At 38.6% G+C, this 13,211-nt stretch overlaps 1 long non-coding RNA gene across 2 annotated transcripts; it reads left to right on the plus strand.

The window, feature by feature from the left end:
- Positions 1–2,196: 2,196 nt before the first annotated feature.
- LOC143859215 (uncharacterized) lies at positions 2,197–12,966 on the plus strand. Of its 2 annotated transcripts, none has more exons than XR_013239193.1 (3): positions 2,197–8,355; positions 8,454–9,154; positions 12,516–12,966. It is a non-coding gene; the product is annotated as an uncharacterized LOC143859215 (long non-coding RNA). The 2 variants fall into 2 exon arrangements; XR_013239192.1 differs by having other exon boundaries at positions 2,203–6,902; positions 7,000–9,154; positions 12,516–12,964.
- Positions 12,967–13,211: the final 245 nt, after the last annotated feature.

Genomic DNA, 13,211 nt, shown 5'->3' on the forward strand with positions numbered 1-13,211 from the left:
AATAATAGCCTTAGTTTAAAAAAAAAAAAAAAACTAGTTCTTGTATTGGTTGAGACACTATTATGTTGCTTGCATTTGTTTTATGGATTATTGTTTGGCCATGCCTTGTGTGATACCCGAATAGGATCATTTTTGTTTTTTTTTTTTGTGAAGAGGTTCAAATTTGGGAAAATTAAGAGAGGGTGCTATCCTGCTTTAATTATCATTCAATAAAAAAAAAGGGGGCTTTATCTCTTTGTCTATATTTTGTCAAAGTCTGTCACGCTTGATGTAAGAATATTGTACATTATGAGCTGAACTTAAAGGATTCCTTGTACATAGTATATTAAGATTGTAAGAATGATGCTTCAATTGATACATATGTGATGAGTAGAATTGAAATTCTCAGGCCTTGGATTCAGGTTGTGTTTAATAGAACCTTTATGTGCTTGCATATCAAGGTTGGATATTAGTAAAACTGTCAAAGGGGTATTTCAGTTTTTATGATCACTTATCAAAATTATTTTTTTTTCTATTGTCCAAAATGAAATCAGTTTGTGTATGTTTGAATTGCTCAGTAAATTCTAGGTGATTTTCTTAATGACGAATTTTCATTTTGTTTAGGAAATCATAACAGTTATGATTAATATGTATAGTTGCAAAAAGTTAAAAGAGTTATTATCAAAATGAAGCTGTGAAAAACATTGTTCCTATGAAAGTGATAGCAAGGGATTGATATTTACATTACCAGGTTGCCTTATGACTCTGTATTATTACAAAGGTTTTGGTTAATGAATATTCCTGTAAAAAGTCATGTTAAACAAATAGATCTTTCATAACTTGGATGCAGTCCTTGACGGAAATATATTTGGGAACATGTAATGTTTACAATAATCAGTCATGTTCTTTTCTTTAGTATTTTAACACTCATTGGACTATGTATGGTGTTAAAAACAGGAGATATATTTGTTATATCTTGTAGTATTTCATGTCATAACTTAGTTGCTAATGTGAGAAAAACTTGGTTGCTATAAAATAAATTTTCTGTTAGGATTTTTTTTGACAACCCTTAAACTTTGAAATGCAGGGAGAATTAGTGTGGTTTCTTTTCTGACACTGGTTTAGTCTTTTGAACACCTTTAGTCATTAAATCCTCTTTATCATAGTAAGATAGGGCGATGAAGGCGATAGCCCAAGCCCACCCTTAGAGAGATTTATTGGATTATGATAATACCCTCTCCCCTCTTCTTTCCTCTTATTTAATTTCGAGTTAGATTCTGAAGATAAATGGATTGTTCAGGTGAGATTATATCAAAGTTCATTATACTCATTCCTTTTTATTTAAATAAATTGTTAATAGGAAGAAGGAGATTAGATGACTACTTTATTCGATATTATCGACATGAGTACTGTCTGATCTCAAGGCGGGATTAGAAATATTATCATGTGTATTTGATATCAGATGATTACTCTGGCATCATCTGATTTCATTGGAGTCCCCGTATTGGGGTTTGTGGTTGGTTTTGAAGTGTTTGATATTGTTTTACTTTATTAGGCTATCCAGCGGCTGGTCTGGACTAATTAATGTTATTTATCATTTTATGATTGCTATTAGATTGTATATTCTTCTTTGCTTAGCACTTGATTTATTCTTAGAATAAAATTTGCGATTATCTGGTAGTCTTTTCTTCTCTTTTTGATAGACTAACACAGTCTTATAGATTTCTGTTAAAATTCTTTAGATATTAGAATTCCCTCTCGTTGCAAGGGCGATGAAGGCGCTAGCCCAAGCCCATCCTTAGGGGACTTGCTCAATCCAAGTTGCATACCTCTCCTTTGTATATAGGAGACTTGCCTAGTCTCATTCTCTTACTAACCCTCCTCTTTGTGCGTCGTTTGGTTTTGGGAGAACACCCTACTCGGCTTGGCTTCATACCCCTATCCTATATGGGTATCTGGTTGCACATTTGTTGCACCCTAGGGCTAGGTAGCTGTCCGGCCCGGCTGGGTGTTTTACCTTTGCCAAATATGCACAAGGTCTCTTTTTCCTTGTTAGTATTTTCTCTATCCTACCTCTGTGTCTAAGAGACTTACCTAGTCTCATTTTCTTGCTAAACCTCCTCTTTGTGTATCATTTGGTTTTGGGAGAACACCCTACTCGGCTTGGCTTCATACCCCTATCCTATATGGGTATCTGGTTGCACATTTGTTGCACCCTAGGGCTAGGTAGCTGTCCGGCCCGGCTGGGTGTTTTACCTTTGCCAAATATGCACAAGGTCTCTTTTTCCTTGTTAGTATTTTCTCTATCCTACCTCTGTGTCTAAGAGACTTACCTAGTCTCATTTTCTTGCTAAACCCTCCTCTTTGTGCGTCGTTTGGTTTTGGGAGAACACCCTACTCGGCTTGGCTTCATACCCCTATCCTATATGGGTATCTGGTTGCACATTTGTTGCACCCTAGGGCTAGGTAGCTGTCCGGCCCGGCTGGGTGTTTTACCTTTGCCAAATATGCACAAGGTCTCTTTTTCCTTGTTAGTATTTTCTCTATCCTACCTCTGTGTCTAAGAGACTTACCTAGTCTCATTTTCTTGCTAAACCTCCTCTTTGTGTATCATTTGGTTTTGGGAGAACACCCTACTCGGCTTGGCTTCATACCCCTATCCTATATGGGTATCTGGTTGCACATTTGTTGCACCCTAGGGCTAGGTAGTTGTCCGGCCCGGCTGGATGTTTTACCTTTGCTAAATATGCACAAGGTCTTCCCTTATTACTTGTGAGTTTTATCTCAGCTTGATAGTCTCACTAGCACCCTTCTTTATCTCTTTTTCTTTTAGGAGACAGGCTTTGTCTCATTAGCACCTCCTTCTTAAGAATCCTATTTTCAGAGTCAGTCCTTAGCCTAGGAGTCTGTCCTTAGCTAGAGAGTCTGTTTTTCTTTCAGGAGTCAGTCCTATCATCATAGGGGTTAGGATTTTATCCAACCTCTCATCAAATCTTGTGTTTTTTCTTTCCGCTCTTGTAAGGTATAGGATGCTGTCCAACCCTTGCAGAGTTGTTATTCTGTTCATTTTCCCTCCGCAAAGAATAGGATGCTGTCCAACCTTTGCGGGATATCAGGAGTCTGTCTTCCCCTTATGATGATAGGATTTGTCTCCCTTGAGTCAAAAACACTTAAAAACAACAAAAACACCTAAAAAACCAAAAATCTTGAGTCATTAGGAGTAGTTAGGAAATCTGTTTCGAACTACGTTGGCTTGATCCTCTTCCACGAGGTACGTAGTGCAGCTTGAGATTCTTATCTCAGGTCCAGCCAAACCTTTGTAAATAAATCATTTACCCATTTTAAGAAAAAATACCAAAAATCTTCAAAACCTTGTTTTCAACAAGATCTTCCTCTAGAGTTAGGAGTTTGTCCTAGTTAAAGAGTTTTAGAGTTTTGAGTTTGTCTTTGATGTGTTGTGTGGTTTGTTTGTGTTTGTGTTAGAGTTAGGAGTTTGTCCTAGAGTTATAGGAGCGCCTCCGTCCATGTCAGTTGGCGATTCATATCGCCGATTGATGATTAAGTCTTGGATACGCTAGTGATCCCATTGTTTCCCTTAGGGCGTACAGCCTAGCTACACATAGATTATAGGAACCACCTGCATTAGCTTAGGGCTAACCTGCATTTAGTTAAGGCATATAGGGTGTCCTAAAAATCTACAATCCATTGGAATTTAAATAATCACACAAGAAGCTTTAAGAACTAGTCCGGTCTTTTAGATCGAGTCTAGGATAGAGGTCTAGATGTCTTAGGCATCATAGCTTAGAATAGGTGCGAAGAACTACGTTGCCTTGATTCTCGTGGAGGCGGGGATACGTAGGCTTCTTTGGATGAACATCAGATCATCTAAAGACTCGGGCCTAGGTATAGATTAGAGTCTTAGGGTTGTATAGTATCGAGTCATTTTTCTATGTTTTACAGTGTTTTCTTACTTTATTGCGCAGACCTTATACTTTTTGGTGTGTCGTGCATGTGTTTGTTCATCAGAACTTAGACACCCATTAGGCATGTCACTTATAACCTAGCTATGCTTAGGTGACACAGGTTTCTTTTATTTTATCTTGTGTGCCTTTGATTTCATCTCCGAGACATGCATGATTAGATAGACGTCTTCTCGGAGATATTCATTCCCATTCCATATGATTTTCGCCCAAAGCTCTTCAAAATTATTAAGTAAATGGCATAAGAGACCAGGTGTTTGCACTTGGGCGGATGAGGTGCTCTTTAGACCTTCCGAATTCGTAACCAGGCACGAACCTTATTTTATATCTCTGGTTATCCGTTGCAACAGAGCATAGTATGGGATCCAGGGCCCATTTGCCTTTTCCTTGGATGGCGACTCTTCTTTGTTTAAGGTACGCCTCGAATCTGGGCTAGTCCCCGAATCGAGAGGTATCTCACCTTTCATATCGCCACTCATGCTGTGAGAGGCACTTCTTTCGAGAGTTCCTTGGTAGAGCTCTCCATTCACGTGGATGATCCTGAGACTGACTCGCGTGGAGGCACACGTCCTCCACCGCCGCCTCTCTCGGATCGGGGTCCACAATAGGTAGGGGTATTTTCGTAATCTTTTATGAGGTAGGGGTATTCTTGTTATTTTGTCATCGTTGAAACTGTAATTGTGGAAATAAAGTATTGCTCCAGTAATAAATGTGTTTGAGGATATAAACGTGGGGGTAGGGCTGGCAATTTCACCCGAAAAAGTGGGGATCCGCCCCGCCCCACCCCGTTTGGGGCGGGGATTCCCCGATTTGAGAGGGGAAGGGGATTTTAAAAATTCCCCGGTGCGGGGAGGGGAAGGGGAAGGGGATGGAGTTGTCCCCGCCCCGCCTCGTTAATCAATGCCATTTTTTTGTATATTTTTAAGTATTTTTTTTTAAGGAAAACTACTAGAAACTCTGTGGATCGGCTACAAGATTCCCCCAAACATAAACTTAGCTTGTCTTTTCCTTTTAATTAGCTTCTGAGAGCATTTTGGGAACTATAATAACCTTTTGACAGATGTTGAAATAATAAAGACAAGCTGAGTGTATGCAATTATCAAAAAATCGTAGTGCCAACATCGGTAGCCAAAATAAATTGCATTTTTATTTTGGTTAGGGTTTCCTTAATTCCTTCCCACGAAAGAAACTCTATCGTCCCCTCTTTTTTTCGACCTCCTCTCTCGCATAAGAGACCTCCGTCGAGCTCGAGCCCTTCGTCGGCCTCTCCTCTCCGGCAACCACGCTATCTCTGGCAAGGTATGTGGTCTCTCTCTCTCTCTCTCTCTCTCTCTCTCTCTCTCTCTCTCTCTCTCCAATGATCTGCTTTTTTTTGGGGGTGCGAGGACGCATTTTGTTCTTTGTATTTGGGTTTTTCCCTGCAACTCTCTCTCATTCTCAGCTCTCTCTCTCTCTCTCTCTATCTTCTCTGTATTTTAGGGTTTCAACTAGGTTTTATTTTTAAAAATAAAAAACAAGGTTTCTTTCTACAACTAGGGTTTCAGCTTGAGGTATTTTTTGGTTTTGCAGAGGGGTTTTGGATCCCTTTGAAGAACTCTCATTTCTGTGGTTGGGAACTTGGGATTTGTGAATCTGAGGGTTCTTCATGGTTCGGATCTGTATTTTTTCCCTCTTCATAGTTCTGATCTGGGTTTTTTGGGACCTCTTCATGGGTTCCTTGTGCTTTAGGGTTCGTATCTGTATTTATGTTGCATGTAAATATTTGTCCCCTGATGTAGGTTTCGAATCCGTGTTCTATGTGGATGTAAATATTTTTTTTTGGATTTTTTTCCTAGATCTAGGGTTCTGATCTCTGTTTTTTTGCGTGTATTTTTTCGAGGAAGAGGGTTTTGGACTAACAATATGTTGTCAAAATATAAAATGAAAGGCAATCTTGATGAGGTGGATAAATACCTCTCTAATATCACTTTGTGGAGTGAAAGGTAATAGTGAATTAGTGATGGCCCATGAAGAGGAGATAAGATAATTGTCTAATTGTTTAAGGGTAGTAATATTTCTTTTGTTCATATTTCTAGGAGTGCTAATGATTTCGTCGATGCGTAATGATGGCCCTTGATTTTAATTCATAATTTTAAATGCTCATTTTCTTAGGTTGGAAAATGTCATCTCCTGAGGGTAATCAAAGCCCTTTACATTATAAAAGAAAAAGGTCAGAAGATGGTAGCAATCAACAAGTCTCTGAAGCTCCAACAAATATCTCAATCCACAAATTTCTTGATTCGGCAGATTTTGATACCCCTTGTTCAAGTCCTCCCAATATTACACCCAGATCTGATGATAAACCTCATGATGTGCCTTCACATCCTAATGAAGCTCTTGGGAGGTCTCCATCAGTTGTATGGCAGCACTTCAAGAAAGTAAAAGTTGATGGGAAGGATAAAGTGGAGTGTAACTATTGTAGTAGAAAGCTTGTTGGTGGTGCAAAGAATGGGACAAAGTATTTGCATGACCATTATAGAATTTGTCCAAGGCGAAAGTCTCCTGATGTAGGACAAATGATACTTGCTGGATCCCAGAAGTATGAGGATAAGAAAATGACATTGACTACTTACCATTTTGATCAAGAGAAGGGGAGGAAGGATCTTGCAACTATGATTATTTTGCATGAATATCCTCTTTCTATAGTCGATCATTATGGGTTTCGAAGATTTTGCAACTCTATTAAACTTTTGTCAAGGTTGTTTCGAGGAACACTGTTAAGAAGGACATTTTGAACATTTACGACATTGAGAAGGAGAAGGCAATGAAATTGTTAAACAAAAATCAAGGTAGAGTTGCCATCACTTGTGATATGTGGACTGCAAATAATCAAAACAAGGGATATATGACTATTACAGCACACTTCATTGATAACTCGTGGGTGTTGCAAAGTCGAATCATAAGGTATTATCTCATTGAAATTTTTTACTTTTTATAATTCATATTTTTATAATTCTTGTTTTACTTATAATATTGCATTCTTTTTAATGTTATATTTTAGGTTTGCATATGTGCCTTGTCCACATACTAAGGAAATCCTTTCTGCGGTGTTGGTGGATTCCTTTTATAAGTGGAATATTGATAGGAAGTTATCAACTTTGACGGTTGATAATTGCACTACTAATGATGCACTTATTGATGATCTATTGATTAAGCTTCCAAGGAATAGGCTAATGTTAGATGGTACATTGTTCCATATGCGGTGTTGTGCACACATTTTAAATTTAATTGTACAAGACGGCTTATCGGTGATAAGGGAAGCAATCGAGAAAATTCGTGAAAGCGTCTGTTATTGGAGTGCATCACCTAAAAGAGTGCAAAGATTTGAAGAAGCATCGCGCCAATTGTGCATTCCAAGTAGTAAGAAGTTGGCTCTTGATTGCAAGACCCGTTGGAACTCAACATATTTAATGCTTGAAACTGCTTTGATATATAGAGAAGTATTCTATCGTTTAAAGCATCGGGAGGCACAATATAAATGTTTGCCAAGTGAGGATGAATGGGAGATGGCACAAGAAATTTGTGAAAAGTTATAATTTTTTTACACTTCAACACTTTCATTCTCCGGAACACAGTATCCCACTGCAAATATTTATTTTCCAATAATTTGTAAGCTGAAAATTGAGTTATCTAAGTGGGTCATATGTGGAAAAGATGTTATAGAAAAGATGGCAACAAAAATGCGTGATAAATATGATAAATATTGGAGTGTCATTCACGGTATTATGGGAGTAGCAATTGTTTTAGACCCAAGCTATAAGATGGGGTTGCTAAATTTTTTCTTTCCTAAGATTTATGGAGATGGTTCTAAAGATAAAATTGGGAGCATTCAAAATTTTGTTATGATATGCTATGGGAGTATCAATCTAAGGAAGGACATTATCAAGCCTATGGTTCATCTTCTTCTCAACGCAATGTTCACAATCCTTCGGATTATCTTGAGGAGTATGACATCTTTATGGAACAAGAAGTAAATAATAATGAAGGAAAGTCAGAATTGGACCATTACTTAGAGGAAAAGGTTTTGCCTAGAACTCCTGATTTCGATGTGTTAGCTTGGTGGAAATCGAATGGACCTAAGTATCCCACCTTACAGATGATTGCTAGAGATATTCTTGCGATCCCTGTTTCTACAGTTGCTTAATGTGTTCTCAAAATTGGTTGTGGGCTGAGATACAAGGTAATCTCATTAAATATTTATTATTATTTTTTGAATGGTCAAATCAAATATTTATTTAATTATTTAATGATGTTGTATTAGTCTTTAATGTATTTGTTTATGTTAGGTCAAGGTTCTTGTTCTGCAAATGATCAGCAGTATTGCACTATTTTTTAAGATAATGATGTTGATGATGAGGTACTATAGTATACATAACTATTAAAGTTTTTTGTCACTTTTATGATATTGACAGCTTATTATTAGATGAACTAATTTTTTTTTGTTTTGCTTATTAGGTAAGTGGAGACTGTGGACGGGGGGGGAGTATAGAGTGACTCATGGAGAGGAAAGCTATGGACAATGTTGTATTGTTTGTGGATAAAATATGATGTTCTTTTTGGACAATGTGGTGTTCTTTTTGGACAATGTCGTGTTTTTTTTTTTTTGGATAATGTGGAGTTGGACAGTTGGTTTATATCTTTTTGCTATTCTTAATACTTATTAGACAATGTGTTATTATTACTATCATTGGACAATGTTTATGTTAATATTATATCTTTATGCTATAAAGTCTTTTTAGAGACTTAGTTCGTTTACTTTCATCAATTTTCACTCTTAATTGGATGAGAAGTATTCCATGCTCTATAGCATCAAATGACATCCAGGAATATAGGTAAGCCTTTTTTGTTTTACTCTTGCAATTTGCTCTTTTTTGTTTTACTTTTGGAATTTGATCTTCATCAATAGAAAATAAGTATTTGATTAGAACTTGCTATGCAGATGAATTTCAGCAGGCTAGTGGTGGGAAGATTTAATGATTTTGAAGCTTTGTCATTTTTTTATTTTTTGTTGGACTGCTATTAATTATTCTTGTTTTTACGACTTATCTGTAGGGTGAACCGAGTTACCATCTATTTGGGTTTATAACGCCTGTTGGTGCGACTGCTGCGAGGGCACTCAAGTCAGTACTTCAAGGGATTTTGCTATCTTCTGAAGAGTAAGAAATATATCTCCTTCGTCTATAAGTATGTTAGTTTATAACATTTTTATATATTGAAATTGCATCAAGTTGATTAGGGACACCCAGCATTAGTGTATCAATGACTAAAGAGGGGGTGATGTTGGGGCGGGGCGGGGATTTTGTCCCCGAAGGATGCGGGGAGGGGAAGGGGATTAGATATTCCCCGCGGGGAGGGGAGGGGGATTCCGCACCATCCCCGCCGAGGGGAGGGGAAGGGGAGGGGAAGGGGAGGGGGTAAATTCCCCGCAGAGGGGAAGGGGTAGGGACCCCAACATCCGGCCCTGACCCGCCCCGTTGCCAGCCCTAGGGGTGCATGAAAATAGTTGCTTTAAATGCTCCTTAAACGAGTGCCCTTAGCAAAACCCTTACAAGAAAAATGTAAGAAACATGAGCATAACTACCTATAAATAATCATATTTGAAATTCAAAATAAACAACTAAAATAACTTCATAATCTACCACTATAATGATCCAACCGTCAGAACATTCTAGATCTCATCTAATACAATGGTCAACAACCTGACTAAACATAGAGAATGATATCAGCACACCCATGTTTTAATAACTGCAATTATTATTTATAAAGAGTTGTTAAAGGCTATTACAGTTCCCAAAAAGCTCTCACGGGCAAATTAAGAAAGAAAAGACAAGAAGGGTTAGTGCAAATATCAAAACATGGTGTGCTGATATCATTTTGCTAAACATAATACATAGATTGAAAATAAGAAGGCATTTTATCGCCTAGTAACCGGGAGGTGGCCCAGGTTTAGCCTGCCGGGGGAGGCGGGGGCTGTGCGGAGGGTTGCTCGCAGGAGTAGGTGGGGCTTTTGGACTCCACCGGTCCATTTGCCCAAAGTGATAACCAGAACCATTGGTTCCTTGCTCGGAATCCGGCATGGGATTCCCCCGGACTCCGGTGTCACCGGGGACTCTGGCATCAGTGTTGCATGTGCATATGTTGGTAATGGATGTCCCCACCCCAAGTACCAACATTACAATCAGCGTCCATGAACGAACCTCCATTGTATCTGTTCTCTACTAAACACTACTTGGGATACCATCTTTTATAGTTGAAAAAAGCAAGGTTGTTACTGTAGTTCTCGGCAAGTTCTTGGAAATTTCCACCATGGAGATTTAAATTGTGAAATTAGAATAAATGATCATATTTGCCAACTTGCTTTCTGAGTCGTTTTGTACTATGATTTTCAAGGATGAATTTATGGCTTGTCCATCAATTGGATGGTTAGGATTGTCCGATGGTGAGACTTCTTGTTGCTTTGCACATGCATAATTAGGTGATAGTCAGAAATCTCTTTAATGTAGGGAAACCTTTGTTTGCAGCAATATTGAATAGAGAAGCTTCAAGGAATCGTCAAAAAGCTCTCAGATTACATTAATCACCATCTAGTATAAAGTGTGAAATGGTAGGCCGTACTACCATTTGTAAAGCGATATGTGTTCATTTGTTGAGCCTCAACCTAAATAGTCCGTGCCCTAAAAGTCATCAAATCAGATAATCCAAGTACCCCAATCTAATACACCTCGAATAAAAATCTCTACACTTCGTAGAGGGAGATTATTTTTGGGGAAAGGCCTATGTGTGAATGAATGGTTTGGATCTTCGAACAAAGTGAGCTCAAGTGATTATTTTTTAGAAGTTAACGTTTTGATTATGTCCACCTTCTACAATGATCTAGACAATTTATCGTTGGCCCTACTGAGGATTCATGTTCAAAGTGTCAAGAGTACTGGTCGTAAGAATAAGTATGAGTAGGGCCTACCTTGTTCAAAGATCTAAACAATTAGCACAACCGTGTGTTGTGCCACAACCAGTAAAGGGGGCGAATTTACAACAAGGTGAATTTATCACACTCCTTTATTTTTGGTTGCTCTATGCCTCTATGTAATTTCGGAATCCCCACCTGCTTTAATGGGCTATAGTCGATTCTAGAAGAAAGAGTCTTAGTTCTTTTCAATTTAAAACAACCTAAAGAGGCAACTTGCTTTCTGGGTTGTCCTTACTCTGGTTCTTTGCAACCCAAAAGGCTTTGCCCAATTTATTTCATGGTCTAGACAAGTGGTGTAGATTAGGGAGCCCCAGGGCATCCCATTTTGCCACCCCTCTTGCCAAAAGGGGCATCTCCCTACACAAAGAGAGTACACGGTTCTCTTTGGGGTAGACCGGGTCGCATTCACCCGCGCATCCGCCACTGCATTACCCTCTCTAAATTGGTGCATAGCAATTGGCTTAATTAGATTGAGGAGGGCTAAGATTTCATTCCAATAGATTCCAATCGAACAAGGGATAGTCCCCCTTTTTTAGTGGTGATTTTCAGGAGAGGGAGAATAGGTATAAATTTTTTAAGCGGGTCGACCGCTTAAAAAAAATTCTACTTCTTGTCTTCAGCTTTTGGAAAACGAAATTCTACTTCTTAGCTAGATCGAAGGCCCTGATACTATAAAAAAAATTAAAATAGGGAGGAAACCCGATGCAGTCTTGGGTGCCCTTTGCATATATTTATACAGGCCGCTCACAAGAAAAACATAAGAAACATATTCATAGGCACCTATAATGATTCAACGGTCAGATCTTTCTAGATCTCATCTAATACAATGATCGACAACCTAAGTAAACAAATGATATCAGCTGGCACCCATGTTTTAATAACTGGGCAAACTTGGCTTGTCTTTTCTTTTTTAATTGGCCTGTGAGAGCTTTTTGGGAACTGTAATAGCTTATAACAACACTTTAAATAATAAAAGACAAGAAGGGTCAGTGCAAATATAAAAACATGAGTGTGCTGATATCATTCGACTAAACATTTTACAGAGATTGAAAATAAGAAGGCATTTATTTGTTAGTAACCGGGAGGAGGCCCAGATCTACCCCGGTTGTGTTAAGTGTTGCTCCTAGGAGTAGGTGGCGACATTTAAATCCACCGGTTAATTTGGCCAAAGTGATAACCAGAAGCAAGGGTTCCTTGTTTAAAATCCGGCATGGGATTCCTCTGGCGTCACCGGCATCAGTGTTGCATGTGCATATGTTGGTAATTGATGTCACCATGCCAAGTACCAACATAACACCCAGTGCCCATTGCCAAGTACCAACATAACACCCAGTGCCCATTGCCAAGTACCAACATAACACCCAGTGCCCATGAACGAACCTCCATTGCATCTATTCCCTATATACTAAAATATTATCTTTTATAGTTGGGCATACCATCTTTTATAGTTGAAAATATTATCTTTTCTTGGCAGCTCACTCTCTGGTTCTTGGAAATTTAAATATTATGTAATTCAATAATCATATTTGCCAACTCGGTTTCTGACGCAGGGGCGGATGAGCGGAAGCTTTGTGATTAAAGGGAATGGGGTTCTAGCTGTTATGAAGGGTGTCGGCTGAACTAAAAGAAGAGACTACGGGATGTTATAAAGGAAGGATGGGCTATTAATCAAAGGGATGAAATTAAACAAGATGGGGAAGGATGAAACAAGGTGGGTTCAGGTAACTATTGGGGCTGGTCTAAGAGATGGGATGGAAGGTAGAAAAGAAGCAGGTATGGGACTGCTTCAATGGTGAAAATCTTGCATAAAACAAGATGGAAGGAAAATGGACTCAAACTAAAGCTCATAGTTTCCTAAAAATTCCACTCTCCGAATTCTCGTGAAATTAGAGAAAAGGAAAACGTGTAACTCTCCTACTAAAATTCAACTTTTCCTAAATTGTAGCCAACTCTCCTACCAAATTCGTCCATTCTAGGACTCTAAAAAAAATCCTAATTAAAGCAAACTAAAACTCTTTATTCTATGGGCCAATGTGAGCCGTTGATCTGAGGGCCGTCTCGAACCCTTGACGAACTTGACTTAATTGGCCTTGGAAAAACATGATTTGGAATATTCTCGGCTTTGATTCTCGATCCGTGTCTTCCATTGATTGATCCGACGGCTCGAAATTATCCAATCACGGCTTTGACGTGTTTGGCCTATGGACGGTGTAGATGCACCTGCATCAGTTTCTTAGTCGTTTGCA

This window comes from Tasmannia lanceolata, unplaced genomic scaffold (assembly GCF_043159265.1).
Source record: "Tasmannia lanceolata isolate RefF3 unplaced genomic scaffold, GAP_Taslan_0.1 ptg000029l, whole genome shotgun sequence".
Taxonomy (NCBI): domain Eukaryota; kingdom Viridiplantae; phylum Streptophyta; class Magnoliopsida; order Canellales; family Winteraceae; genus Tasmannia; species Tasmannia lanceolata.